Source organism: Microcaecilia unicolor, chromosome 1 (genome assembly GCF_901765095.1).
Source record: "Microcaecilia unicolor chromosome 1, aMicUni1.1, whole genome shotgun sequence".
NCBI classification, from domain to species: Eukaryota; Metazoa; Chordata; class Amphibia; order Gymnophiona; family Siphonopidae; genus Microcaecilia; species Microcaecilia unicolor.
The window spans coordinates 350,349,023-350,376,395 of record NC_044031.1 but is presented as its reverse complement, the minus strand read 5'-3'; the positions used below and the strand labels follow the sequence as shown (position 1 = coordinate 350,376,395).

At 47.9% G+C, this 27,373-nt stretch overlaps 1 protein-coding gene across 2 annotated transcripts in view; it reads right to left on the bottom strand.

Annotated features, from left to right (window-relative positions):
* C1H7orf57 (chromosome 1 C7orf57 homolog) overlaps positions 1-27,373 on the bottom strand; it is a 498,985-nt gene that overhangs the window by 266,923 nt on the left and 204,689 nt on the right. The gene's annotated exons all lie outside the window — the stretch shown is intronic.

The following is a 27,373-nucleotide window of genomic DNA, read 5'->3' as shown; positions in this document are numbered from 1 at the left end:
TTGATGCCTCGGCATCATGCCAAGCTATGCCCCAGCACTTCCTGTAACATGACCCAGAGCTTCTCCTACAGAGCAGGCATCACTAAAGGTAGGGCCACTGCCAGTCCCCACAGCTCCAAAGCTTCTCAGGTACTGGTGACCCGGAGCTCTTGGCACTGTGCTTCAAAAAGGACCAATGCTGAGGCACACATCATATGGGTCAGTCATAGACATGGTCTAGCACAGGAAGGTTCTGGGACATAACAGGTAGGACGGTAACAGCTAAATCAAATGACTCAATTGCAACAGTTGTTTTAGGGTTTTTTTTTTTTTTTATAAGACCCAGCTGAGAGCTCAGGCCTAAAAAGGCTGCAAGCCGTAAAAGAATAAGAAAAAGAATAAAACAGAAGCGCTATAAATAACAAAAATAAAATGGTCATAGAACATAAGAATAGCCATACTGGGTCAGACCAATGGTCCATCTAGCCCAGTATCCTGTTTTCAACAGTGGCCAAGCCAGATCACAAGTACCTGGCAGAAACCCAAATCGAGGCAACACTCCATGCTACCCATCTCAGGGCAAGCAGTGGCTTCCCCACGTCTGTCTCAATAGCAAATTATGGACGTTTCCTCCAGGAGCTTGTCCAAACCTTTTTTAAACCCAGATAAGCTAACCACCATTACCACATCCTCTGGCAAAGGTCCCATGCTACTCAAACAAAAAGAGAAGGAAGAAAGAAAATCTCTGTGAGGAGAAAAGCAGCCTTGTAACTGAAGAAACAGGTTCCACGTGAATCAGGCAGGCAGAAAGGCACTCGCACATGAGCAGTGGGGGCCTGCCAAAGGCTTCTAGAAACAACGGAACGCTGGGGGTAGCGTCTGCACCGGGGCTCTGTGGATGACATCACCCACATGTAAGAAGGTAATGTTCTGCTTGTCCTCAGAGAAAGAAAAATTCATGGTTCCATTAAGGATGGTGTACCATTCTAGCCCTGATACAGCAGTGGCCCTATTCCATTCCTACACCACTTCACTCAATAGTCAGAATGAGCTTCTTACTTGGAGTTCAGTCTTTGCTTTTTACCAAACAAAACGTTTTGTATGAAGAAAGCGTTTATTTTTGACTACCTATCCAAAGAACATTACTCCAGATGTTTTATGGGTCATCCAGAAGTACTTTGGTGAACCCAATCCTGAAGAAAAAGTAATATTTTCTTAAATAATTTTTTTCCCAGCTATCCTCCCAAAACACCTTTCCCATTCAGTTCATTCTTATGGCTGTCTTTACATCAGCAAGACAGGCTTGCAGATCTTTAGATGTTAATCTTGGGTTCTTTGTGACTTTGCTCTTGAGGTGATCTTAGCTGGATAACTGCTTCACTATGTTCAACATTTTCCACTTATAGACTAAGAGGACAATTCTATAACAGGGCGTCTCCAGTTAGATGCCCCAAAGATGTGCAGGAACTGCATATTCTATAACAGCATCTGGGTGCCAAGATTATAGAATACTAGCATAAACCCACACTGGCACTCTAAAGTTAGTAGCAAGTATATATGCCAGGCCAATGGCAGGCGTAAATGGGTGTGCCTAAGTGCACCATGTTACGAGCATAGTCTATGTTACATGTTTAAGTTGCCCCCTAGCAGTTACTTGCTATCTTACAGAATAATGCATAGTGCACTTATGAATGCAAGGCACACATCTGCACATGGCCAGTTATAAAATTACCTTTATATGTCTGACAGTGGAAGGATAAAGTCCCAAATGTTTACAAATGGTCTTATAACCCTGTCCAGACAGGTAAGCATCAACTGCTCTTTTTCACAGGTCCTCTGAAAGTTCTCTTGATCATGGCATGATGAGTTCCCACTAACTTTTTTTTATTAAAGAACTACTACTTATTTCTATAGCGCTACTAGATGTACGCAGCGCTGTACACTTGAACATGAAGAGACAGTCCCTGCTCGACAGAGCTTACAATCTAATTAGGACAGACAAACAAGAGATAAGGGCATATTAAAGTGAGAATGATAAAATAAGGGTTCTAAACAAGTGACTAAGGGTTAGGAGTTAAAAACAGCATCAAAAAGGTGGGGTTTTAGCTTAGATTTGAAGACGGCCAGAGATGGAGCTTAACGTACCGTCTCAGGAAGTCTATTCCAGGCAGCAAGATAAAAGGAACGGAGTCTGGAGTTAGCAGTGGAGGAGAAGGGTGCAGATAAAGCGAATGCTACATACCTGTAGAAGGTATTCTCCGAGGACAGCAGGCTGATTGTTCTCACTGATGGGTGACGTCCACGGCAGCCCCTCCAATCGGAATCTTCACTAGCAAAGGCCTTTGCTAGTCCTCGCGTGCCCATGCGCACCGCGCATGCGCGGCCGTCTTCCCGCCCGAACCGGCTCGTGTTCGTCAGTCCCGTATGTAGCAAGACAAAGACAAGGGAAGACACAACTCCAAAGGGGAGGCGGGCGGGTTTGTGAGAACAATCAGCCTGCTGTCCTCGGAGAATACCTTCTACAGGTATGTAGCATTCGCTTTCTCCGAGGACAAGCAGGCTGCTTGTTCTCACTGATGGGGTATCCCTAGCCCCCAGGCTCACTCAAAACAACAAACATGGTCAATTGGGCCTCGCAACGGTGAGGACATAACCGAGATTGACCTAACATCTTATTCAACTAACTGAGAGTGTAGCCTGGAACAGAATAAAACATGGGCCTAGGGGGGTGGGGTTGGATTCTAAACCCCGAACAGATTCTGAAGCACTGACTGCCCGAACCGACTGTCGCATCGGGTATCCTGCTGTAGGCAGTAATGAGATGTGAATGTGTGGACAGATGACCACGTCGCAGCTTTGCAGATCTCTTCAATGGTGGCTGACTTCAAGTGGGCTACCGACGCTGCCATGGCTCTAACATTATGAGCTGTGACATGACCCTCAAGAGCCAGCCCAGCCTGGGCGTAAGTGAAGGAAATGCAATCTGCTAGCCAATTGGATAAGGTGCGTTTCCCCACAGCCACTCCCCTCCTATTGGGATCAAAAGAAACAAACAATTGGGCGGACTGTCTGTTGGGCTGTGTCCGCTCCAGGTAGAAGGCCAATGCTCTCTTGCAGTCCAATGTGTGCAGCTGACGTTCAGCATTGCAGGAATGAGGACGGGGAAAGAATGTTGGCAAGACAATTGACTGGTTCAGATGGAACTCCGACACAACCTTTGGCAAGAACTTAGGGTGAGTGCGGAGGACTACTCTGTTATGATGAAATTTGGTGTAAGGGGCCTGGGCTACCAGGGCCTGAAGCTCACTGACTCTACGAGCTGAAGTAACTGCCACCAAGAAAATGACCTTCCAGGTCAAGTACTTCAGATGGCAGGAATTCAGTGGCTCAAAAGGAGGTTTCATCAGCTGGGTGAGAACGACATTGAGATCCCATGACACTGTAGGAGGCTTGACAGGGGGCTTTGACAAAAGCAAACCTCTCATGAAGCGAACAACTAAAGGCTGTCCTGAGATCGGCATACCTTCCACACGGTAATGGTATGCACTGATTGCGCTAAGGTGAACCCTTACAGAGTTGGTCTTGAGGCCAGACTCAGACTGGTGCAAAAGGTATTCAAGCAGGGTCTGTGTAGGACAAGAGCGAGGATCTAGGGCCTTGCTGTCACACCAGACGGCAAACCTCCTCCACAGAAAGAAGTAACTCCTCTTGGTGGAATCTTTCCTGGAAGCAAGCAAGATACGGGAGACACCCTCTGACAGACCCAAAGAGGCAAAGTCTACGCCCTCAACATCCAGGCCGTGAGAGCCAGGGACCGGAGGCTGGGATGCAGAAGCGCCCCTTCGTCCTGCGTGATGAGGGTCGGAAAACACTCCAATCTCCACGGTTCTTCGGAGGACAACTCCAGAAGAAGAGGGAACCAGATCTGACGCGGCCAAAAAGGAGCAATCAGAATCATGGTGCCGCGGTCTTGCTTGAGTTTCAACTAAGTCTTCCCCACCAGAGGTATGGGAGGATAAGCATACAGCAGACCCTCCCCCCAATCCAGGAGGAAGGCATCCGATGCCAGTCTGCTGTGGGCCTGAAGCCTGGAACAGAACTGAGGGACTTTGTGGTTGGCTCGAGATGCGAAGAGGTCTACCAAGGGGGTGCCCCACACCTGGAAGATCTGTCGCACTACACGGGAATTGAGCGACCACTCGTGAGGTTGCATAATCCTGCTCAACCTGTCGGCCAGACTGTTGTTTACGCCTGCCAGATATGTGGCTTGGAGCACCATGCCGTGACGGCGAGCCCAGAGCCACATGCTGACGGCTTCCTGACACAGGGGGCGAGATCCGGTGCCCCCCTGCTTGTTGACGTAGTACATGGCAACCTGGTTGTCTGTCTGAATTTGGATAATTTGGTGGGACAGCCAATCTCTGAAAGCCTTCAGAGCGTTCCAGATCGCTCGCAACTCCAGAAGATTGATCTGCAGATCGCGTTCTTGGAGGGACCAGCTTCCTTGGGTGTGAAGCCCATCGACATGAGCTCCCCACCCCAGGAGAGACGCATCCGTGGTCAGCACTTTTTGTGGCTGAGGAATTTGGAAAGGACGTCCCAGAGTCAAATTGGACCAAATCGTCCACCAATACAGGGATTCGAGAAAACTCGTGGACAGGTGGATTACGTCTTCTAGATCCCCAGCAGCCTGGAACCACTGGGAAGCTAGGGTCCATTGAGCAGATCTCATGTGAAGGCGGGCCATGGGAGTCACATGGACTGTGGAGGCCATGTGGCCTAGCAATCTCAACATCTGCTGAGCTGTGATCTGCTGGGACGCTCGCACCCGCGAGACGAGGGACAACAAGTTGTTGGCTCTCACCTCTGGGAGATAGGCGCGAGCCGTCCGAGAATCCAGCAGAGCTCCTATGAATTCGAGTCTCTGCACTGGGAGAAGATGGGACTTTGGATAATTTATCACAAACCCCAGTAGCTCCAGGAGGCAAATAGTCATCTGCATGGACTGCAGGGCTCCTGCCTTGGATGTGTTCTTCACCAGCCAATCGTCGAGATATGGGAACACGTGCACCCCCAGCCTGCGAAGTGCCGCTGCTACTACAGCCAAGCACTTTGTGAACACCCTGGGCGCAGAGGCGAGCCCAAAGGGTAGCACACAGTACTGGAAGTGACGTGTGTCCAGCTGAAATCGCAGATACTGTCTGTGAGCTGGCAGTATCGGGATGTGTGTGTAGGCATCCTTCAAGTCCAGAGAGCATAGCCAATCGTTTTCCTGAATCATGGGAAGGAGGGTGCCCAGGGAAAGCATCCTGAACTTTTCTTTGACCAGATATTTGTTCAGGGCCCTTAGGTCTAGGATGGGACGCATCTCCCCTGTTTTCTTTTCCACAAGGAAGTACCTGGAATAGAATCCCAGCCCTTCTTGCCCGGATGGCACGGGCTCGACCGCATTGGCGCTGAGAAGGGCGGAGAGTTCCTCTGCAAGTACCTGCTTGTACTGGAAGCTGTAAGACTGAGCTCCCGGTGGACAATTTGGAGGTTTTGAGGCCAAATTGAGGGTGTATCCTTGCCGGACTATTTGGAGAACCCACTGATCGGAGGTTATGAGAGGCCACCTTTGGTGAAAAGCTTTCAACCTCCCTCCGACTGGCAGGTCGCCCGGCACTGACACTTGGATGTCGGCTATGCTCTGCTGGAGCCAGTCAAAAGCTCGTCCCTTGCTTTTGCTGGGGAGCCGAGGGGCCTTGCTGAGGCGCACGCTGCTGACGAGAGCGAGCGCGCTGGGGCTTAGCCTGGGCCGCAGGCTGTCGAGAAGGAGGATTGTACCTACGCTTGCCAGAAGAGTAGGGAACAGTCTTCCTTCCCCCAAAAAATCTTCTACCTGTAGAGGTAGAGGCTGAAGGCTGCCGGCGGGAGAACTTGTCGAAAGCGGTGTCCCGCTGGTGGAGCTGCTCTACCACCTGTTCGACTTTCTCTCCAAAAATGTTATCCGCACGGCAAGGCGAGTCCGCAATCCGCTGCTGGATTCTATTCTCCAGGTCGGAGGCACGCAGCCATGAGAGCCTGCGCATCACCACACCTTGAGCAGCGGCCCTGGACGCAACATCAAAGGTGTCATACACCCCTCTGGCCAGGAATTTTCTGCACGCCTTCAGCTGCCTGACCACCTCCTGAAATGGCTTGGCTTGCTCAGGGGGGAGCGCATCAACCAAGCCCGCCAACTGCCGCACATTGTTCCGCATGTGTATGCTCGTGTAGAGCTGGTAAGACTGAATTTTGGCCACGAGCATAGAAGAATGGTAGGCCTTCCTCCCAAAGGAGTCTAAGGTTCTAGAGTCCTTGCCCGGGGGCGCCGAAGCATGCTCCCTAGAACTCTTAGCCTTCTTTAGGGCCAGATCGACAACTCCAGAATCATGAGGCAACTGGGTGCGCATCAGATCTGGGTCCCCATGGATCCGGTACTGGGACTCGATCTTCTTGGGGATGTGGGGATTAGTTAAAGGCTTGGTCCAGTTCGCAAGCAATGTCTTTTTTAGGACATGGTGCAAGGGAACAGTGGACGCTTCCTTAGGTGGAGAAGGATAGTCCAGGAGCTCAAACATTTCAGCCCTGGGCTCGTCCTCCACAACCACCGGGAAGGGGATGGCCGTAGACATCTCCCGGACAAAGGAAGCAAAAGACAGACTCTCAGGAGGGGAAAGCTGTCATTCAGGAGAGGGAGTGGGATCGGAAGGAAGACCCTCAGACTCCTCGTCAGAGAAATATTTGGGGTCTTCTTCCTCTTCCCACGAGGCCTCACCCTCGGTGTCAGACACAAGTTCACGGACCTGTGTCTGCAACCGTGCCCGACTCGACTCCGTGGAGCCACGTCCACGATGGGGGCGTCGAGAGGTAGACTCCCTCGCCCGCATCGGCGAAGCTCCCTCCGCCGACGTAGTCGGGGAGCCTTCCTGGTAGGCGTCGGCAGCAGGTACCGCACGCGGCACCGACGCCGGAGACCTCACCTCGGGCGATGGGCCAGCCGGCGCCACGCTCGACGGTACCGGTGGCGCAAGCACCGCCGGTACCGGAAGGGTAGGGCGCAGCAGCTCCCCCAGAATCTCTGGGAGAACGGCCCGGAGGCTCTTGTTCAGAGCGGCTGCAGAGAAAGGCATGGAGGTCGATGCAGGCGTCGACGTCAGAACCTGTTCCGGGCGTGGAGGCTGTTCCGGGCTGTCCAGAGTGGAGCGCATCGACACCTCCTGAACAGAGGGTGAGCGGTCCTCTCGGTGCCGATGCCTGCTGGGTGCCGACTCCCTCGGCGACCCAGTGCTCTCGGTGCCGACACGGGAAGGGGACCGGTGTCGATGCTTCTTAGATTTTTTGCGAAGCACGTCACCGGCGCTTCCCGGCACTGACAAGGAGGACGTAGAATCCAGCCGTCTCTTCCTCGGGGCCGAGACCGAAGAGGGTCGATCTCGGGGGGGCTGTACCGCAGGAGCCCTCAGGGTAGGGGGAGACCCACCCGAAGGCTCACCGCCACCAGCAGGGGAGTGGACAGCCCTCACCTGCACTCCAGACAAAGCACCACCGTCCGACGACATCAGCAGACGAGGTCCCGGTACCACCGACGTCGATGCAGTCACCCGATGTCTCGGCGCCGATGCAGAGGGTCGATGCCTCGATGCACTCGATGCACTGGCCGCCGAGGTTGAAGGTCTGGACGCTGCAGACGTCGATGCACTCGATACCCCCGGTGCCGATGCCGACGAAGAGCCCGAGAACAAAAAGTTCCACTGGGCCAACCTCGCTACCTGAGTCCGCTTCTGTAAAAGGGAACACAGACTACAGGCCTGAGGGCGGTGCCCGGCCCCCAGACACTGAAGACACGAAGCGTGCCTGTCAGTGAGCGAGATTACCCGGGCGCACTGGGTGCACTTCTTGAAGCCGCTGGAAGGCTTCGATGTCATGGGCGGAAAAATCACGCCGGCGAGATCAAAAGACGAAATGGCGAAATTTGGCACCAGCAGAAAAAGCGGGAAGGAAATTTCGACCGGGGCCTAACTAAGGCCTACCCCGACGACGAAAGAAAACTTACCGGGGTGAAAAACTCGAACTAGAGGAAGGGAAAAAGCCAAAAGAGGTTTTTTCCAACACTTTTGAAGCGAAACGAGTCGAAAACGACGCGCGAGGTCGACTTTTACGGGGCACGAAACGGAAACACAACCGTCCCGAGCGCGGAGAAAAGAAGACTGACGAACACGAGCCGGTTCGGGCGGGAAATCAGCTGCGCGCATGCGCGGTGCGCATGGGCGCGCGAGGACTAGCAAAGGCCTTTGCTAGTGAAGATTCCGATTGGAGGGGCTGCCGTGGACGTCACCCATCAGTGAGAACAAGCAGCCTGCTTGTCCTCGGAGAAAAGAGATTTACCCAGTGAACGGAGTTCCCGGGGAGGAATGTAGGGAGAGATGAGGGTGGAGAGGTACTGAGGAGCTGCAGAGTGAATGCACTTATAGGTCAACCTTATTTTATTTATTTATTTTGTTGCATTTGTATCCCACATTATCCCAGCTATTTGCAGGTTCAATGTGGCTTACATTGTACCGTAATGGCGATCGCCAATTCCGGATCAAGAAATACATAGTGGTATTAAAGTTCGTACATGATAAAGTAAATTAAGCAGTCAAGTGTACAAGTTTTTTTCCGTGGAAGAAATCAAGTGGTATTGTGTTAAAGTTCAGTAGTTGACAGTGCAGGTGAAGTAGGGTTAAATGGTCAGTATTCTCAATGGAGAAAGGCAGATAGTGGGGTTCTCCAGGAGTCTGCATTGGGACTGTTGTTTTTTTTAACATATTTATAAATGATCTAGAGATGGGAGTAACTAGTGAGGTAATTAAATTTGCTAACACCACAAAGTTATTCAAAGTTGTTAAATCACAAGAGGATTGTGAAAAATTACAAGAGGATCTTACAAGACAGGGAGACTGGGCATCCAAATGGCAGATGTTTAATGTAAGCAAGTGCAAAGCAATGAGTGTGGGAAAAAGGAATCCGAACTATAGCTACGTAATGCAAGATTCCACATTATGAGTCACTGACCAGGAAAGGGATCTAGGTGTCACCGTGGATGACACATTGAAACCTTCTGCTCAGTGTGTGGCGGCGGCAAAGAAAGCAAATAGAATGTTAGATATTATTAGGAAAAGAAAACAAAAATTAGGACATTATAATGCCTTTGTATCGTTCCATGGTATGACCGCACCTCGAATACTGTGTGCAATTCTGGTCGCTGCATCTCAAAAAAGATATAGTGGAATTAGAAAAAGGTACAGAGAAGGGCGACGAAAATGATAAAGGAGATGGGACGACTTCCCTATTAGGAAAGGCTAAAGCGACTAGGGCTCTTGAAGAGTCGACTGAAGGGAGATATGATAGAGGTCTATAAAATGAGTGGAACAGAACAAGTAGACGTGAATCGCTTGTTTATTCTTTCCAAAAATACTAGGACTAGGGGGCACGTAATGAAGCTACAAAGTAGTAAATTTAAAACGAATCGGATAAAATATTTCTTCACTCAACATATAATTAAACTTGAATTCATTGTCAGAGAGTGCAGTAAAAAGCAGTTAGCTTAGCAGGGTTTAAGAAAGGTTCATATAGGTTCCTAAAAGAAAAGTTCTTAAGCCATTATTAAAATGACTTGGGGAAAATCCACCACTTATTTCTAGGATAAGCAGCATAAAATGTAAGCCATGCAGCAGAATTTTGAACAAACTAAAGGGAAGAAAGTGTTTAATGAGCTACCTCAGAGGAGCAAGTTGTAGTAATTAAGCAAGAGGTGATGAGAATGTGGATTCAGAATGGAAAGGTTAAATTTTGGTGATGTTATAGAGAAATAAATGACAGGTTTTAGTGGTTGGATATGTGCAGAAAAAAAAAAAGAGGAATCAAATATGACCCCATAGTTATGAGCGGATGAGACAAGGAAGATGACAGCGCTATCCACAGAAACAGAGAATGGGGGAAGAGGAGAGATGGGTTTAGGGAGAAAGATAAGAAGCGCAGTCTTGGCCATGTTCAATTTCAGATGGCTGCAATGTTATACAAGCAGGCTGAGACTTGGGCCTTGATTCCTTGTGAAATTTCTGGTGTGGAGAGGTAGATCTGGGAATCATCAGTGTAAAGATGGAACAGAAAAACATGGGAGGAGGTCCAGTGGCGTAGCTAGGTGGGTCACAGGGGGAGCGGTTGCTCCCCTAAACAATCTTTTAGAAAAAATGGCGCCTATGCACCAGAGGCGCCTGCTTTAACTTTTCCTCCCGGTCGCTGCGCTGCCTTTTGAGTCTGCAGCAGCCTGGAGGAACTGCGAGTATCCCTTCCCTGCCTCTCACTGACTGGGTGACATACACGCGGACAAAACCCCGCCTTCGCGTTGAGAGGAACTCCTTGGCTACAGTGTTGATTGAGAGATAGGGGTCGGAATTATTTATTTATTTATTGCATTTGTATCCCACATTTTCCCACCTATTTGTGGGCTCAGTGTGGCTTAATTAGTGAAGACTGCTCACGCTGCCGTGATGCAATCCTCCACCCACCTTGTGAAGCGCCCCGCTGCCTATCTGCTAATTTCCCTCCGAGTCCACGCCCATCCCACCAAAGATGTTACTTCCTGTTTGGGAGGAATCACGCGGAGGAAGGAAACCGGCAGATGCATAAGTGGCGCGCAAAGGGCTATGGCCCCGCACGCGCGGCTTCATTTTTTGTTGCAGCCAAGTTGAGGAGGCAACGACGTGAACAAGGTCGACCGTCGAACTCAAAACATTGAAAGGCAAGCCACCACTGTAGCCGTCTTTTACCTTTTGCCTGTACTGCAGCCGTTAACTCAAAGTAAGCAAATCTATGAGGAGCTGCTGTATCACCGTTGTTGATTTTAATTGTTGGTAGCATTTTTATTTGATCTTCTTTTCTTATATTTTAAAGCATGCTGGCTTGTGCAGCATAGGAATGTGTATACACAGGAAGTTTTGGTTTCATGGGTTAGAGTACTGCTTTCTTCTAAATCGTGTCATTTGGAGGGGCTGGCTGTAGGGGCTAGCTGTAGGGACTCCCTGTATTAATGTAGAGATGTTTTCAGTTGCTTAACAATCAGACTTACTATTTAGTATAATTAAAAAAAAACATTAATTAGGTTGAAACCTGGGAGCATTTAATATCTTTTTTTTCCTGTGCCTACATCAAAAGATTATGGCATGTGGGAACTTTCTCCTTTTGTTTGTGGATTGCAATGGTATATTATATCAATTACTGGAACTTGCTTGAAACAATATAAATATATATATTATGGTATATTATAAAAATGCACTTGCCTTTTTTATTACTACTATTTCACGGAGAGGTATTGAATAATGAGGGGACGGTGTCATTAATGCAGAAGTTCTGGCCAGTCAGTCTAAATGTGCTAACATTGTCATGTTCAGCACACTATTAGCCGCCAAGTTAATACGAAGTTAATTATATTCAGTGGAAAATAAATCTGTTGGCTCTGGCTGCTTACTACTGAATATTTCATCATTGTTTCATTATTGCTACTAAGTATTACATATTAAGGGCATTTGCTTTAAATTTTGTTTTAATTTATTCAGTCCTTACATGCAAAGGTGAATGAATCCTAAGGGCGGTTGAACAATTAGGTATAAACTGTTGTTTCTGACTACTTGTTTTGGACTGCTCTGGGTCCTGCTGATCTGTACATCTGCTGTCTAGAATTTTAGAAGATGGAAATGAGAAAATAAAAAGTTTTGGATGTACTCTGTAGAAGTTGCACAGTACATAAGAGATTTTTCTCAAACTTTTTTTTTATGATGAAAGAATAAAAATGAAAAAACAAAAAAAGTGACAAAAAGAGATCTATTAAAAGATATAAATATTGGGAAGATTGTTTTGCCAATAACGGAGAAGATCATTTGATCAAGTTAGCTCTTTAAATCTGTATGATTTTGAGATCTTTGAGGCTTTTTCCTTCCTTTTATAAATATCTGGATATTAGTAACATTTTCATGCTGTGGATTTTTTAATGTTGTTCTGTTCTAGCTAAGTTGTTGTTTTGCAATGTGTGTATAGATGCCTGTTCTGGTGTGTGCATGTGATAATATTTGAATAATTGTCTATACTTATAGCTATGATTTCAGGACAAGCGGCATCACAAAAGTTTTAAATCCCAGATTCCCAGTTAGTATATATTCTAATTTCAACTTTGTTAAATGTTTCAAACATGTCTATGTACTTGTTTCCATGATATAACTAAATTCTATGGTGATGGCACAAGGAAAGCAAGGTTGATAGTGTTCACAATCAATTCCTTTTATTATTGACCAGATAGAGAGAAGAGTTTTCATTTTTGGCACAGTATATGTCATCACAGAATCAAAATATAAGAAAACCAATGGACTGCATTGGGGACTTATAGCCTGTTATGTTTAAACAGAAGAAATCTGCATGAAACAAAATATTTATTTTTATTTTGACTTATAAAAAGACTTGTCCTTGAAACTTTTCTCAAAATAGAATAATCTATTTGAGTATCTACAATGTAAAAACTTCTACAAAACAGATGAAGTGAAGATGTGATTCCATATGTCCCAATGAAAGAGTTTAATTTTACTTCCATTTAAATTCAGTATATTCCATCTTTATAACACCAGCTCTGGAAATCTTTGCCGGAGGATGTGGTAACAGCGGTTAGCGTTCTAGGTTTAAAAAAGGTTTGGACAATTTCCTGCAGGGAAAGTCCATAGTCTGCTATTGAAACAGACAAGGGAAGCAACTGCTTGCCCTGGGATTTATAGTATGCAACGATTTCAGTTTCTGCAGGTACTTGTGATCTGTCTTGGCCACTGTTGGAAACAAGATACTGGGCTACATGGACCATTGGTCTGACCCAGTATGGTTACTCTTATGTTCTAAGTCAGCAGTTCAGGAAGAAAAATAGAGGTACACAGCTATTTGATAGTGGGGACATAAAATGAAAGATCAATGCCAGAGAGATGTAGAGAAGGAAAGGAAGACGACAAATGGTGGTAAATAAATCCTAATAAATAAATAAATAAGAGGAGAGAGAGGTGGAAAGGCCAACCTGGAAAAGATTTTGGAAGACTGACTCATGGAACGTGGAAAAAAAAAAAAAAGACTGGGACCAGCCCAATTAGAAAATTAAATTCCCAGACAACAAAGGTAGAAAAAAATATATATTTTTATATAATACTTTGTAAGGACTGAGACATACCTGCTTTGTAAAATGCACATTTTTTCTTTTTTTCTATTTTTATTTTGCAAAGTACAGGAGAAAATGCATTCTGTTTCTCTTTTACCAGTACTGCACTGAGTCTGGCTTTCTTGGGCAGAGTGGAGGGGGTCTCTTCAACTTCTGTTTGTATTTTTTTTTTGTTGTGGCTCCATATTCTGTATTAGATGAGGGTCTGTCCATGTTCTGCATATGCGACAGATGAAGGATTCTGCTTTCATGTAGTGTCTATGTAGGAATGTGTAACAGTGCAGCTTGTTCTAGTTTCCCAACAGTAGGTATATTGGTGCTCTAGAGTCCAGTATAATATATATAGCACTGTCTTTTCATAGGTGGGTTAGGGCTGTTATGGTGTGGTAAGTTTGGTGTTCTAGGGCACTGCTTCCCAAATTGGACCTGGAGTACCCTATTGCCAGTCAGGTTTTCAGGATATCCACAATAAATATGCATGAAATTGATTTGCATATACTGCCTCCATTACATGCAAATTCATTGTGGATAGCCTGAAAACCTGAATGGCAAGGGGGTAATCCAGGACCACCTAGGGAAACCTCTCTAGGGCCCAGTGTAATATTTGTAGCACCGTCTTTTCATAGGTGGGTTAGGGCTATTATGGTGTTGTAAGTTTTCAGTATAGGCTTTGGGTGTCATTTTGCAGAGTTTTGAGTCCTATTTGTCTGGTCCTATTTGAAAGTAGGCTGTGGGGTAGGGGCCGCCTCTGGTGGCACTTGTCACACAAAATAAAAATGCTCAGGACTAGTGGTCTCCACATCCTGTAGGGTCACCACACAAAGAAAAGCCCATCTGGTTTAAATAAAGTGTCCATCACTGGAAGAAGTGTATGTGCTGTTCCTGAGGTGAGGGTCACAATTTTAATATTTTTTCTTGTAGTTAAGACAGGTTGCCTTTCTCTGACCAGTTCAGGGATCTCTTCTATATCCTGTCTCCTGATGTAACTTCCTGTTTCCTTGTAGGCAGGACGCAAAAGAGACAGCCTGTATTAATCATTGCCCACTGCACCTGAGAACAACACAGGCACTGCTGTCTAGCTGACACCAACCGGCGCCTATTTTATAAAAGTCTGCTCCCCCTGATGTCAAAACCTGGCTACACCTCTGTCGGACACCCTTGCACTAAAGGGTGTCCGACCCCTGTCCTTAGACCTTTGGCACCAAAGTGCCAAAACACAGTCATGCCTGATTCTAATTAGCCAATTAACTGTGCTAAAGAAACTACAGGTTCACATATTTTTTCACAGTAGGATATTTAGGGCCCAACGTTTTAAAAATACTAAGTTCCTTAATTTACAGCCCTATTTTCAGCCAAACTTAGGATACTAAATTGTCAGCTGAAATTTCATCTTAGTTTAGGTGATTAAAAGTTATGTTTATAAAATTTAGGCATGCCATTCACCTGCTTAGATTTATGATCTTTAATTTATGAGCCCTGTAATTTATCAAATAGGTCAATTTAGGAGCTAACTCTCAAAGTTAGCATATTGGGTCATTATTTAATCTTTTTGCTGAATAATCAAAATATCATTTTTGTCTGGTTATTTATTCAACTGTCGACATCCCACTCCCCCCCCCCCCCATTTTATCTTCTGACCAATAAGAGAGAGGGCTCTAGTCAGAGTATAAAATGGTGGAGGGGGGGGGGGGGGGGAAGTCGACAGTCACCCAAAAAGTACAAGATTTGGTGTGCAGTATCCTTGAAGGATACTATTGAAACAGGATCTTTAGGGAAAATTAGGTTCTTACCGTGATAGTTTTCTTTCCTTTAGTCATAGCAGATGCAGCCATTACAGATGGGTTGTGTCCATCAACCAGCAGAGGGAGATAGAGAGCACACTTTTTTCAGTGTCTCATACCAGCTTGCTCCACTGCCTCTCTTCAGTATTTGAAGCTTCCAAAGCAGTATGGCAAACCGCAATGGGAATAACATAAGATTTCCTCACAGCGAACGATTGCCCTACAACAAAGGGCATTAACTCAGAATTCATCCTCCACTGAGACATAACTGGAGGGAATAAACTCATCCTCCCGGAGGGAATAAACTCATCCTCCACAACATGAAACTGGAGGGAATTAAGTCATCCTCCTTTAATTGAACAAGAATCCTGAAGACTGTTTTCCGACTTTCTCCCAAGGACGGAATCTCCAGGAAACACGAACAGAACCTGAAATAGATTTACAGCAGATAGCATCAGACAGGGAGGGATCATGGCTGCATCTGCTATGACTAAAGGAAAGAAAATTATCACGGTAAGAACCTAATTTTCCCTTCCTTGTCATCAAGCAGATGCAGCCATTACAGATGGGATGTATCAAAGCAATCCCTAGATAGGGTGGGAACAAGCCACACCACGCGCCAGCACTTGCGCTTCAAAATGTGCGTCCCTCCTGGCAGCTACATCCAGCCTGTAATGTCGGGCAAAAGAGAGCTTAGAAGCCCATGTTGCTGCACTACAAATCTCTTGAAGAGAGAGTGCTCCAGTTTCAGCCCAAGAAGAGGAAATTCCTCTGGTGGAATGCGCCTTAAAGGCATCAGGCAGAGGCCGGCCGGCAAGCAAATAAGCTGAAAAGATAGATTCTTTAAGCCAGCGGGCAATAGTGGCTTTAGACGCTGGAGACCCTCTGCGAGGACCTGATAGCAAAACAAACAGATGATCAAAGGTCCTGAAAGAGTTAGTAACTCGCAGATACTGCAGCAGAGTCCTGCGCATGTCCAACAGGTGCAATTGCCCAAAAGATTCTGGAAACTCCTCCTCGACAAAGGAGGGCAAGAAAATAGGTTGGTTTAGGTGAAACGCTGAAACCACCTTAGGCAAGAAGGAAGGCACGGTCCGAACCGTGACCCCGGACTCCGAAAACTGCAGAAAAGGGTCTCTACAGGACAGCGCCTGGAGCTCTGACACCCGTCTCGCCGAAGTAATGGCCACTAACAAGACAGCCTTCAGTGTCAAATCTTTCTCTGAAGCACGCCGAAGCGGTTCAAAGGGAGCACCCTGAAGGGCCTTCAGCACTAGCCCCAGGTTCCAAGCTGGACAAGGTGCACGCACGGGAGGATGGAGCCGAAGCACCCCTCTAAGAAACCGTGCCACATCCGGATGAGCAGCTAAAGACACGCCTTCAACCTTGCCACGCAGGGAGGCCAATGCTGCCACTTGCACCCGCAGGGAATTATAGGCCAAGCCTTTTTGTACACCATCCTGCAAAATGTCCAGAATCGGCGAGACAGGAGCCCGCAGGGGCGTGATCTCTCTGGAAGCACACCAGACTTCAAACTGGCGCCAAATCCTGGCATAAGCCACGGAAGTGGAACGCTTGCGGGCTTGCAGGAGAGTGGTAATTACTTTATTGGAATAGTCTCTGCCTCTCAATTGCGCCCTCTCAATCGCCAGGCCATAAGACCAAATCGGCCGGCGTCCTCCATGGTCACCGGACCCTGTGACAATAGGTTGGGAACCAGAGGTAACTGAAGGGGATCCTCTACGAGCATCTGTCGGCTTGCACATACCCCGATGCTGTGTCGAACCTGGCCCCCAAATATTCTAGAGACTGCGAGGGGGTCAGGTGACTTTTGGCCAAATTGACGACCCAGCCCAGAGATTGAAGTACTGAGACCACTCTGGCTGTTACATGCTGACTCTGCAGCAGAGTTTGCTCGAATGAGCCAGTCGTCCAGGTACGGGAGAACCCGAATACCCTCTCGCCTTAGAAAGGCAGCTACTACCACCATAACCTTCGAAAGGTACGGGGAGCTGTGGCGACGCCAAAAGGCAAGGCCCGGACGGAACTGGAAATGCTTTCCCATCACCGCAAACCTCAGAAACTTCTGGTGCGGGGGCCAAATTGTAATGTGCAAGTAAGCTTCTTTCAGGTCCAGAGACGTGAGAAACTCTCCTGGCTGTATCGCCACAATAACGGAGCGCAGGTATTCCATGTGAAAATGCCGCATTCTCAGGGATTTGTTTAATTCTTTTAAGTCCAGAATAGGGCGAAAAGACCCTCCTTTTCGCGGCACCACAAACTAGATGGAGTAGCGGCCGCAGCCGTGTTCGGCGGGAGGTACCGGGGACACGGCCCCTATCTGAATCAGACCTTGTAAAGTCTCCTCTACCGCCGCCCGTTTGGCGGCAGAACCGCATCGACTCTCCACAAACACGTCTCTTACAGGGGCATCGAATTCTATTCTGTAACCGTCTCTGATCAGGTCCAAGATCCACTGATCTGAGGAAATGTTGGCCCACTCCTCGGCAAAGAGGGAAAGACGTCCTCCGATGACAGGACTCGAGGAGAGGGCCGGCGCACCATCATTGAGAGGGTCGCCCCTGAACTCCAGGCCTTGAGCCAGTGGCTGTGGAACGTTTGTCCGTTCCTCTGCTGAAAACGGGCACGAGAAGTGAACCCAGCAGAACGCCCCGGGCAGTACCTTCGAGCTTCACGGAAGCGAGGTCTGTAAGAGGAGTGGACCGCCGCACCCTTAAAGGAAGGCCGAGGCCTATCTTCGGGCAAGCGCTGGGGTTTAGCCTCACCCAGGCCCTTCACAATTTTCTCCAACTCCTCACCAAACAGGAGAAGGTCTTGAAAGGGCAACTTCACCAACCTTTGCTTAGAGGCCATGTCCGCCGCCCAATACCGTAGCCAAAAAAGACGGCGAGCCGCCACTGCTACTGCCATGTGTTTAGCCGAAGCTCTGACAATATCATAAAGGGCGTCAGCAAGAAAGGACAAGGCCGACTCCATCTGCGGAGCCACATCTGAAAAGGGCTCCGCTCCATCACCGGGCTGTTCCACTGCCTGTTGCAATCAAGCCAGGCAAGCTCTAGCAGCATAACAACTGCATGCAGACGCCTGAATAGTGAGACCTGCAATTTCAAATGACCGTTTAAGTGCTGATTCCAGTCTACGGTCTTGAATATCCTTCAGTGCAACACCTCCTTCAACAGGGAGGGTAGTTCTCTTTGTCACAGCTGTGACTAGGGCATCCACTTTAGGCATTGCAAAGCAAGCCATATGCTCCTCACTCAGAGGGTATAATTGCCCCATAGCCCTGGAAACTTTCAAAGGTCCCTCGGGGTCAGCCCATTGAGCCGAAATAAGCTCTTGGATGGAGTCATGCAAAGGAAAGGCTTGAGCAGGCTTTTTGGTACTAGCCATCCTAGGATTCACAGAGGAGGCTGTGCCACTGGCAGGGTCCTCAATAGAGAGAGCCTGCAGGGCATCAGAAATAAGCTCTGGCAGCTCATCACGGTGGAAAATCCTCACCGCGGAGGGATCGTCCAGATCCTGAGTCACTTCTGCACCAGACTCTGGCTCCTCAGACCATGAAGGCCTGCCAAATTCCTCCGAATCCTCGCAGCCCGACCATGGGGGGGGGGGGGGGGGGGGGGGGGGGGAGGTGCAGCACTCTCTGAAGGGGAATGAGCCCTTCTGCGCTTCATATTCTGCCAATTATCAGGGAATAACACCTCAGAGGGCATACCCAGGCTAGAATCCACCGGGGGGGGGGGGGGGGCATTAGAAGAGGCCCGTGCCGGGCTTTGTGGGAGAGCTCTTTTAAGCATGTATGCTTTATGCATTAATAAGACAAAATCAGGGGAGAAAAACTCACCCTGGGCACCCAGATCTCTGCTGGGGCTAGTAGCTCCCATATCAGCCTCACTCCGAGGCCTCCCCCCGGGCTCAGGACTCTCCGTCTCAGCGGAGGTCGCGCCATGTGGTAAATTCAAAATGGCGCCCGCTGCCAGCTCAGAGCGCGAAGAATCGTCGCTCGCCATGCTCTGCCGGCAACGTCTGTATAGCATGATTTACAGAGCCTCGCTGCTGATCTGCGCTTGGCACACTTGGAACAGCGCTTTACTGTCTCCGCAGCCATCGCCAAAAACGGCAGTAAAATTCAAAATGGCGGTTCGCGCCAAAATCGCCCCGATCGCGGGCCCACCCCGGAGGAGTCAGAAAACACTCTTACCTCACTGGACCGAGTATCACAGCTCCGGTCCCACAGAAAAAGGCAAAGAAAAACCTCTGTTCCAGCGTCTAAGCGCCAAAGCGCGACGCAACTTTTTTTTTTTTTTTTTTTTTAACGCTGTGAGGAAAGCAGAGGTAAATAGAACTCCAGAGGCTCAGGTGAGTGGGAAAGGCAGGGAAAGGGCGAACCTATGTGCCTTTAAAGTGAAGCTGCTATAGCCTCCAACACCCCTGCTAACAACTGGCAAAAGCACAGGAGCAACCTCCAGGCAGATTTTAGATGGAGCTCAAAGAAGCTGCAGCCACTCTGCTAGGGGAGATAGAGAATACTGAAGAGAGGCAGTGGAGCAAGCTGGTATGAGGCACTGAAAAAAGTGTGCTCTTTATCTCCCTCTGCTGGTTGATGGACACAACCCATCTGTAATGGCTGCATCTGCTTGATGACAAGGAAAGAGAGGTTTCAATAATGGTGAAAGAAAGCCACGAGTGTTTACTGGAAGAACAGAGTAAAGGATGCAAATTATCCCCGTCAACTTCAAAGCTGTAGATGCTAGGAAAAAACAATTTGAAATATCTATATACAAATGCTAGAAGCCTAAAATATAAAATGGGAGAGCTGGCGAGTATAGCACTAAATGAAAAGGTAGGTATAATAGGCATCTCAGATATCTAGTGGAAGGAGGACAATCAACTGGACACTGTTATCAGGGTACAAATTATATCACAATGATAGAGTGGATCACATTGGAAGGGGGGGGGGGGTTGTGCCATATGTTAAAAAGGAAACTGAGTCAAACAAAATAAACATTCTACATGAAACAGATAGCAGCTTGGAATCTTTGTGAATAGAAATTCCATGTGTGAAGGCAAGGAGCATAGGACAGAATGAACAGACAGATGAAGAAATGTTTACAGAAGTTAGAAAAGCTAGGAACTTGGGCAAGGGAACTTGGGCAACATTATAATAATGGGTGATTTCAGTTACCACACTGTAAAGAATCTGTAGAATTTCCAATCACAAACCTCAAACTTCTACAATATTATTCTGTATCTCAAAGGATGTCATATAACAACAAAAAAGTGGACAAAATAAAGACTTCAGAGTAAACTGGAAACCAACCTACTTGTAAGGCAAAGCCTTCATAAACATAGAAAGTTCCTCATTATCATTACTCATTTAAAAAAAAACTCCACTTAACTTGAAAATATAACAAAATGACAAAACATCCTTTTAAACATACAGGATATAGCATAAGCTTTAGAAAGTATGTAAAAAGACATTGCCAATCAGTGTAAACTCAGTACTTACCTTGGAAGGTATCGTCTGTCCTCACTCTTGACCAAAGTATATTCCAATTACCCTAATACTGACTGGATAAATGTTACATCAGAAAGCGGTAGGGAAGTAAAATTCCTAGATGTAATAAATGACTGCTTCTTGGAGCAACTGGTCCAAGAACCAACAAGAGGGGGAGCTATTTTAGATGTCGTTCTTAGTGGAATGCAGGGCATGGTACGAGAGGTAACGGTGCTGGATCTGCTGGGAAACAGTGACCATAATATGATCAAATTTGAGCTGATATCTGGAGTGGTCACTAAGGAAACCAACTGTAGGAGCATTTACATTTTTGTAAAGGCAACCAAGACAAAAGAAGATTAGGACTTTAAATCACACATGCATATTGTTTAAAAATGCATGGACCAGACTAGATGTGGAAAAAACAATGACAGCCAGCATGGATTAAAAAGTGACGAGCAAGAGGCTATTAGAGCCAAAAGAGCATCCTTCAAAGAATGTAAAAAGCATCTGAATGAAGAAAACAAGAAGCAACATAAGCACTGTCAAGCTAGATGCAAAGCACTGATAAAACAGGATAAAAGAGAACATGGAAAAAAAAAAAACTTGCCGCAGAGACTAAAACTCATTGTAACATCAGAAGCAGAAAGCCTCTGAGGAAATCCGTGGGAATGTTAGATCATGAAGGAGCAAAAGGGGCACTCAGGGAGGACAAGGCCACAGTGGAGAGATTGAATTATTTACTTCAGTCTTTATGGAAGATGTAAGAGATCTACCTGTATCAAGGGAATAGTGAGATGTGAATGTGTGGACTGATGACCACATTGCAACTTTGCTAATCTCTTCAATGGAGGCTGACTTTAAGTGAGCCACCGACACAGCCATGGCTCTAACATTATGAGCCGTGACACGGCCACCCCGAGTCAGCCCAGCTTGGGCATAAGTGAAGGATATGCAATCTGCTAGCCAATTGGAGATGGTGCGTTTTCCACTGGCAACTCCCCTCCTCTTGGGATCGAAAGTAATAAACAACTGGACGGACTGTCTGAAGGGCTTTGTCCACTCCACGTAAAAGGTCAATACTAAGTGAAGGATGGGAAAAGAATGTTGGCAAGACAATTGACTGGTTTAGATGGAACTCTGACACCACCTCGGCAGGAACTTAGGGTTCGTGCGGAAGACTACTTTGTTGTGATGAAACTTAGTATAAGGTGCATCCACTACTAAGGCCTGAAGCTGACTGTCCCTACGAGCTGAAGTAACAGCCACCAAGAAAATGAACTTCCAGGTCAAGTAATCCAGATGACAGGAATTCAGTGGCTCGAAAAGAGCTTTCATCAGCTGGGTGAGAATGACATTGAGATGCCATGACACTGGTGTAGGGTTGACAGGGGGCTTTGACAAAAGCAAACCTCTCATGAAGCGAACAACTAAAGGCTGTCCAGCGATCGGCGTGTAGACGGCAAGCCTATGATAAGCACTAATTGGAGTTGGTCTTTAGACCAGACTCTGACAAGTGTAGAAGGTAGTCAAGCAGGGTGTATGTAGGACAAGAGAGAGGATCTAGGGCCTTGCTGTCACACCAGACAGCAAACCTCCTCCATTTCAAAGAATAACACCTCTTCGTGGAATCTTTCCTAGAAGCAAACAAGACTCGGGAGACACCCTCTGAAAGACCCAAGGAGGTGAATTCTAAGGTCTCAACATCCAGGCCGTGAGAGCCAGAGACTGAAGGTTGGGATGAAGAAGTGACACCTCGTTCTGAGTGAGGAGGGTGGGAAAACTACTACTACTACTACTATTTAGCATTTCTATAGCACTACAAGGTGTACGCAGCGCTGCACAAACATAGAAGAAAGACAGTCCCTACTCAAAGAGCTTACAATCTAATAGACAAAAAATAAAGTAATCAAATCAATTAATGTGTACAGGAAGGAGGAGAGGAGGGTAGGTGGAGGCGAGTGGTTACGAGTCAAAAGCAATGTTAAAGAGGTGGGCTTTCAGGTGGCCAAGGATGGGGCAAAACGTAGGGGCTCAGGAAGTTTATTCCAGGCGTAGGGTGCAGCAAGACAGAAGGCACGAAGTCTGGAGTTGGCAGTAGTGGAGAAGGGAACAGATAAGAAGGATTTATCCATGGAGCGGAGTGCACGGGAAGGGGTGTAGGGATGGACGAGTGTGGAGAGATACTGGGGAGCAGCAGAGTGAGTACATTTATAGGTTATTAGAAGAAGTTTGAACAGGATGCGAAAACGGATAGATAGGGAGCCAGTGAAGCGACTTGAGGAGAGAGGTAGTATGAGTAAAGCTAACCTGGCGGAAGACGAGACGGGCAGCAGAGTTTTGAACCAATTGGAGAGGGGAGAGGCGAATTTCATATCTGTGTATCCAAATTTGGAAGCATTCATACTTCCTGGAAGACTAAATAATTACAGGTCAGGTACTTCAACCTTCACATATGGCTCTGTGGTAAGAATCATCATATCTGAGCTGATCCGATAAAACACTCCAATCTCCATGGTTCTTTGGAGGACAACTCCAGAAGAGGAGGGAACCAAATCTGACATGGCCAGTACAGTGCAAACAGGATCATGGTTCCATGGTCTTGCTTGAGTTTTAGCGAAGTCTTCCCTACTAGTGGTATGGGAGGATACGCATGCAGAAGGCCTGTTTCCCAATGTAGGAGAAAAGCATCTGACACGAGTCTGTCTTGGGCCTGAAGCATGGAACAGAACTGAGGGACCTTGTGATTGATTTGTGTGGAAAAAAGATCACCGAAGGGGTGCCCCACGCACAGACGACCTTGCAGGCTACGCCCATATTCAGCAACCACTCATGAGGTTGCATTACTCTGCTCAGTCTGTCAGCCAGACTGTTTAAGCCTGCAAGATAAGTGGCTTGGAGAAACATGCCCTGACGGCGTGCACAAAGCCACATCTGGACAGCTTCCTGACACAGGGTGCGGGATCCGGTGCTTGTTGGTGTAATACACTGCAACCTGACTGACTGTTAGAATCAAGATAATTTGGTTGGACAGCCAATTTCTGAAAGCTTTCCAGATCGCTCCAAGGTTGATCAGAAGACCTGTTTCCTGGAAGGACCAGGCACCCTGAGTGTGAAGCCCATCTACATGAGCTCCCCACCCCAGGATGGATGCATCCGTTGTCAGCACTTTTTGTGGCTGAGGAATTTGGATTGGTCGTCCTATGGTCAAACTGGACCCAACTGTCTACCATTGAAGAGAATTCCGAATGTTGGTGGACAGTTGGATCACATCCTCTAGATTCCCTGCAGCTTGGTACCACTGGGAAGCTAGGGTCCATTGAGCTGATCTCATATGTAGACGTGCCATGGGTGGTACTTGAACAGTGGAGGTCATGTGCCCCAAGAGACAACATCTACCGAGCTGTGAACTGCTGAGACGCTCAAACTGTGGACACCAGAGACAGAAGGTTGTCTGCCCTTGTCTCGGGCACATAAGCCCGAGCTGTCTTCATGTCCAGTAGTGCTCCCATGAACTCTAATTTCTGAACAGATGGGACTTGGAATAATATATTACAAACCCCAGTAGCTCTAGCACCTGAATAGTCATTTGCATGGACTGCTGAGCGCCTGCCTTTGAGGTGCTCTTTACCAGTCAATCGTCAAGATAAGGAAATACATGCACTCCCAGTCTGCGTAGCGACGCTGCGACTACTGCAAGACACTTTGTAAACACTCTGGGCACAGACATCAGCCCAAAGGGCACTACACAGTACTGGAAGTGCTGTGTTCCTAGCCGAAATCGAGACACTTCTTGTGAACTGGAAGTATCGAGATATGTGTGTAAGCATCCTTTAAGTCCAGAGAGCATAACCAATCATTCTCTTGAATCATGGGAAGAAGGGTGCCTAGGGAAACCATCCTGAACTTCTCTTGGACTAGGAATTTGTTCAGGGCCCTTAGGTCTAGGATGGGACGCACCCCCCGTTTTCTTTTGCACAAGGAAGTACCTGGAATAGAATCCCAGCCCTTCTTCCCCTGGTGGAACAGGTTCAACCGCATGGGTCTTTAGAAGGGCAGAGAGGTCCTCTGCAAGTACCTGCCTGTGCTGGGAGCTGTAAGAATGAGCTCCTGGTGGGCAATTTGGAGGTTTGGATTCCAGATTGAGGGTGTATCCTAACCGGACTATTTGAAGAACCCACTGGTCAGAGGTTACGAGAGGCCACCTTTGGTGAAAAAACATTAACCTCCTTCCAACCAGCAAGCTGTCCGGCACGGACACTTTTACTGCGGCTATGCATAACTGAAGGCAGTCAAAAGCTCATCCCTTGCTTTTGCTGGGGGGCAGCAGGGGCCTTAAGCACACGCTGTTGACAAGAACGAGACTAGCTAGACTGTCGAGAAGCCGGAGTGTACCTATGCCTAGCATAAGAATAGGGAGCAGCACTTCCCACCAAAAAACCTCCTAGTTGAGGTTGTAGCAGAAGGTGCCCAACGGGAGAGAGAATCCATAGCATCATTATGCTTCTTGATCTGGTCAACAAGATCCTCTCTATCTTTTCTCCAAAAAGATTATTCCCCCCCCCCCCCCCGGCAAGGTACATCTGCCATCTGCTGCTGGACCGAATGATCCAGGTCAGACACATGCAGTCATGAAAGTGTGCGCATCACTATACCCTAAGCAGCAATTCTGGATGCTACATCAAAAAAGTAGTAAGTGCCCCTTCCCAGGAATTTACGACATGCCTTCTGCTGCCTGACCACCTGGCGAAAAGGCTCGGCCTGTTCCGGAGTGAGGGCATTGACCAATCTAGACAGCTGCCTCACCAAATTCCGCAGATGAACACTCGTGAAGAGCTGGTAGGACTGAATACGGGCAGCGAACATAGCGGCCTGATACGCCTTCCTCCCACAAGAATCCAAGATCCTAGCTTCTCTGCCTAGGGGTGCCGAGGCATAGTCTCTGATACTCTTTGCTCTCATGAGGGCGGTCCACCACCATGGAATTGTGGGGTAACTGAGACCTCATCAACCCAGGTTCACCATGGATCCGATACTGGGAATCAGCTTTCTTCGGGATCACGGGACCAGACAGAGGGAACGACCAGTTTCGCAAAGGACTTCCTTGAGTACCTTATGCAAAGGAGCCGTCACAGCTTCCTTAGGTGGAGAGGGATAATCCAGGACCTCGAGCATCTCAGTCCTGGGCTCATCCTCAACCTCCATAGGGAATGGAATAGCAGTAGCCATTTCCCGGACAAAAGAAGTAAAAGAGACTAAGGAGGAGACAGTCTCCTTTCAGATGGAGGGGAAGGTGCAGAGGAAATTCCATATGACTCTTTGGAAGAAAGGTATCTGGGATCTTCCTCCGACTCCCATGAACGCTCCTCTTCAGGATCGGAAATAACCTCCCTAAGGGAACTCCAAGAATGAGCCTGCCTCGACGCCGAGGATCGACGTCCTTGATGGCAATGTTGAAAGGCCGATGCCCGCATGGACTGCAGCGAAGCTTCCTCCACCAACGTCAAAGGGGAGTCGACCTGGGTGGCAGCCGACACCGGTGCCGGGGACCTCACCGCAGGTGAAGGGCCAGACACCGCTGCAGCAGACGGTACGGAAGGCGCAAGCACCCCCGATACAGAAGCAGACTGGCGCTGCAGTCCTTCAAGAAGTTCTGGAAGCAGGGCCTGGATGCGCTCGTCGAGAGCCGCCATCGGAGAAAGCTACAGGGTCGATGGAGCCTGTATGGAAGGGGAGCGATCCTCTCAGCACCAACGCTTCTGAGGTCGAAGGAGAACGGTGACGGTGCTTCTTCGCCTTCGCTCGATGCCCGTCACTGAGGCTCCGTTGACACCTCACTACTCCCAGCGCGACATGGAGGGGCATAATCGAAAGGGACGCCCAAGTTTTACTGAGGACGTCCTCGCAAAACATCCCGGTGGAGTGGCAGGGAAACCAGCATTATCGAAACAAGATGGACGTCCATCTTCCGTTTCGATAATACGGTCGGGGATGGCCAAATCTTGACATTTAGGTCGTCCTTAGAGATGGTCGTCCCTAGACTTCGTCGTTTCTGATTTTCAGCGATAATGGAAACCTAGGACGTCCATCTCAGAAAAGACCAAATGCAAGCCCTTTGGTCGTGGGAGGAGCCAGCATTCGTAGTGCACTGGTCCCCCTGACATGCCAGGACACCGACCGGGCACCCTAAGGGGCACTGCAGTGGACTTCAGAAATTGCTCCCAGGTACATAGCTCCCTTACCTTGTGTGCTGAGCCCCCCCCCCCCCCCCAAACCCACTACCATAGCGCTTAGGGGTGAAGGGGGGCACCTAGATGTGGGTACAGTGGGTTTTGGAGGGCTCACATTTACCACCACAAGTGTAACAGGTGTGGGGGGGGATGGGCTTGGGTCCGCCTGCCTGAAGTGCACTGCACCCACTAAAACTGCTCAAGGGACCTGCATACTGCTGTGATGGACCAGAGTATGACATCTGAGGCTGGCATAGAGGCTGGCACCTGAGATGGTCCAGTTGCACAGAGTACAACATTTGAAGCCGCTGGGTGTCCTCGATGGCATGGAAGGAAAAACGGCTCCGGCAAAATCAAAAGACTCGATTGTGCCAATAAAAAGGGGCACAAAAATAAGGAGAAAACCGACCTCGCGGCCTAAAGCCAGCCGCATCGAAAAAATAAAAAATTGGACAAAAAAGACCAAGGATAAAGAAAAAAAGGTGTCCTAAGTGCTTTTTTTTTTTTTTTTAAACAAGAAAAAAAAAAAATCGCTCTTCAGAAGAACTCTTTTCTGGGCCAGAAAAAGGAGCACAGGAGGAACCTGCCGCACCTCGTCGCAGAAAAAAAAGTAACT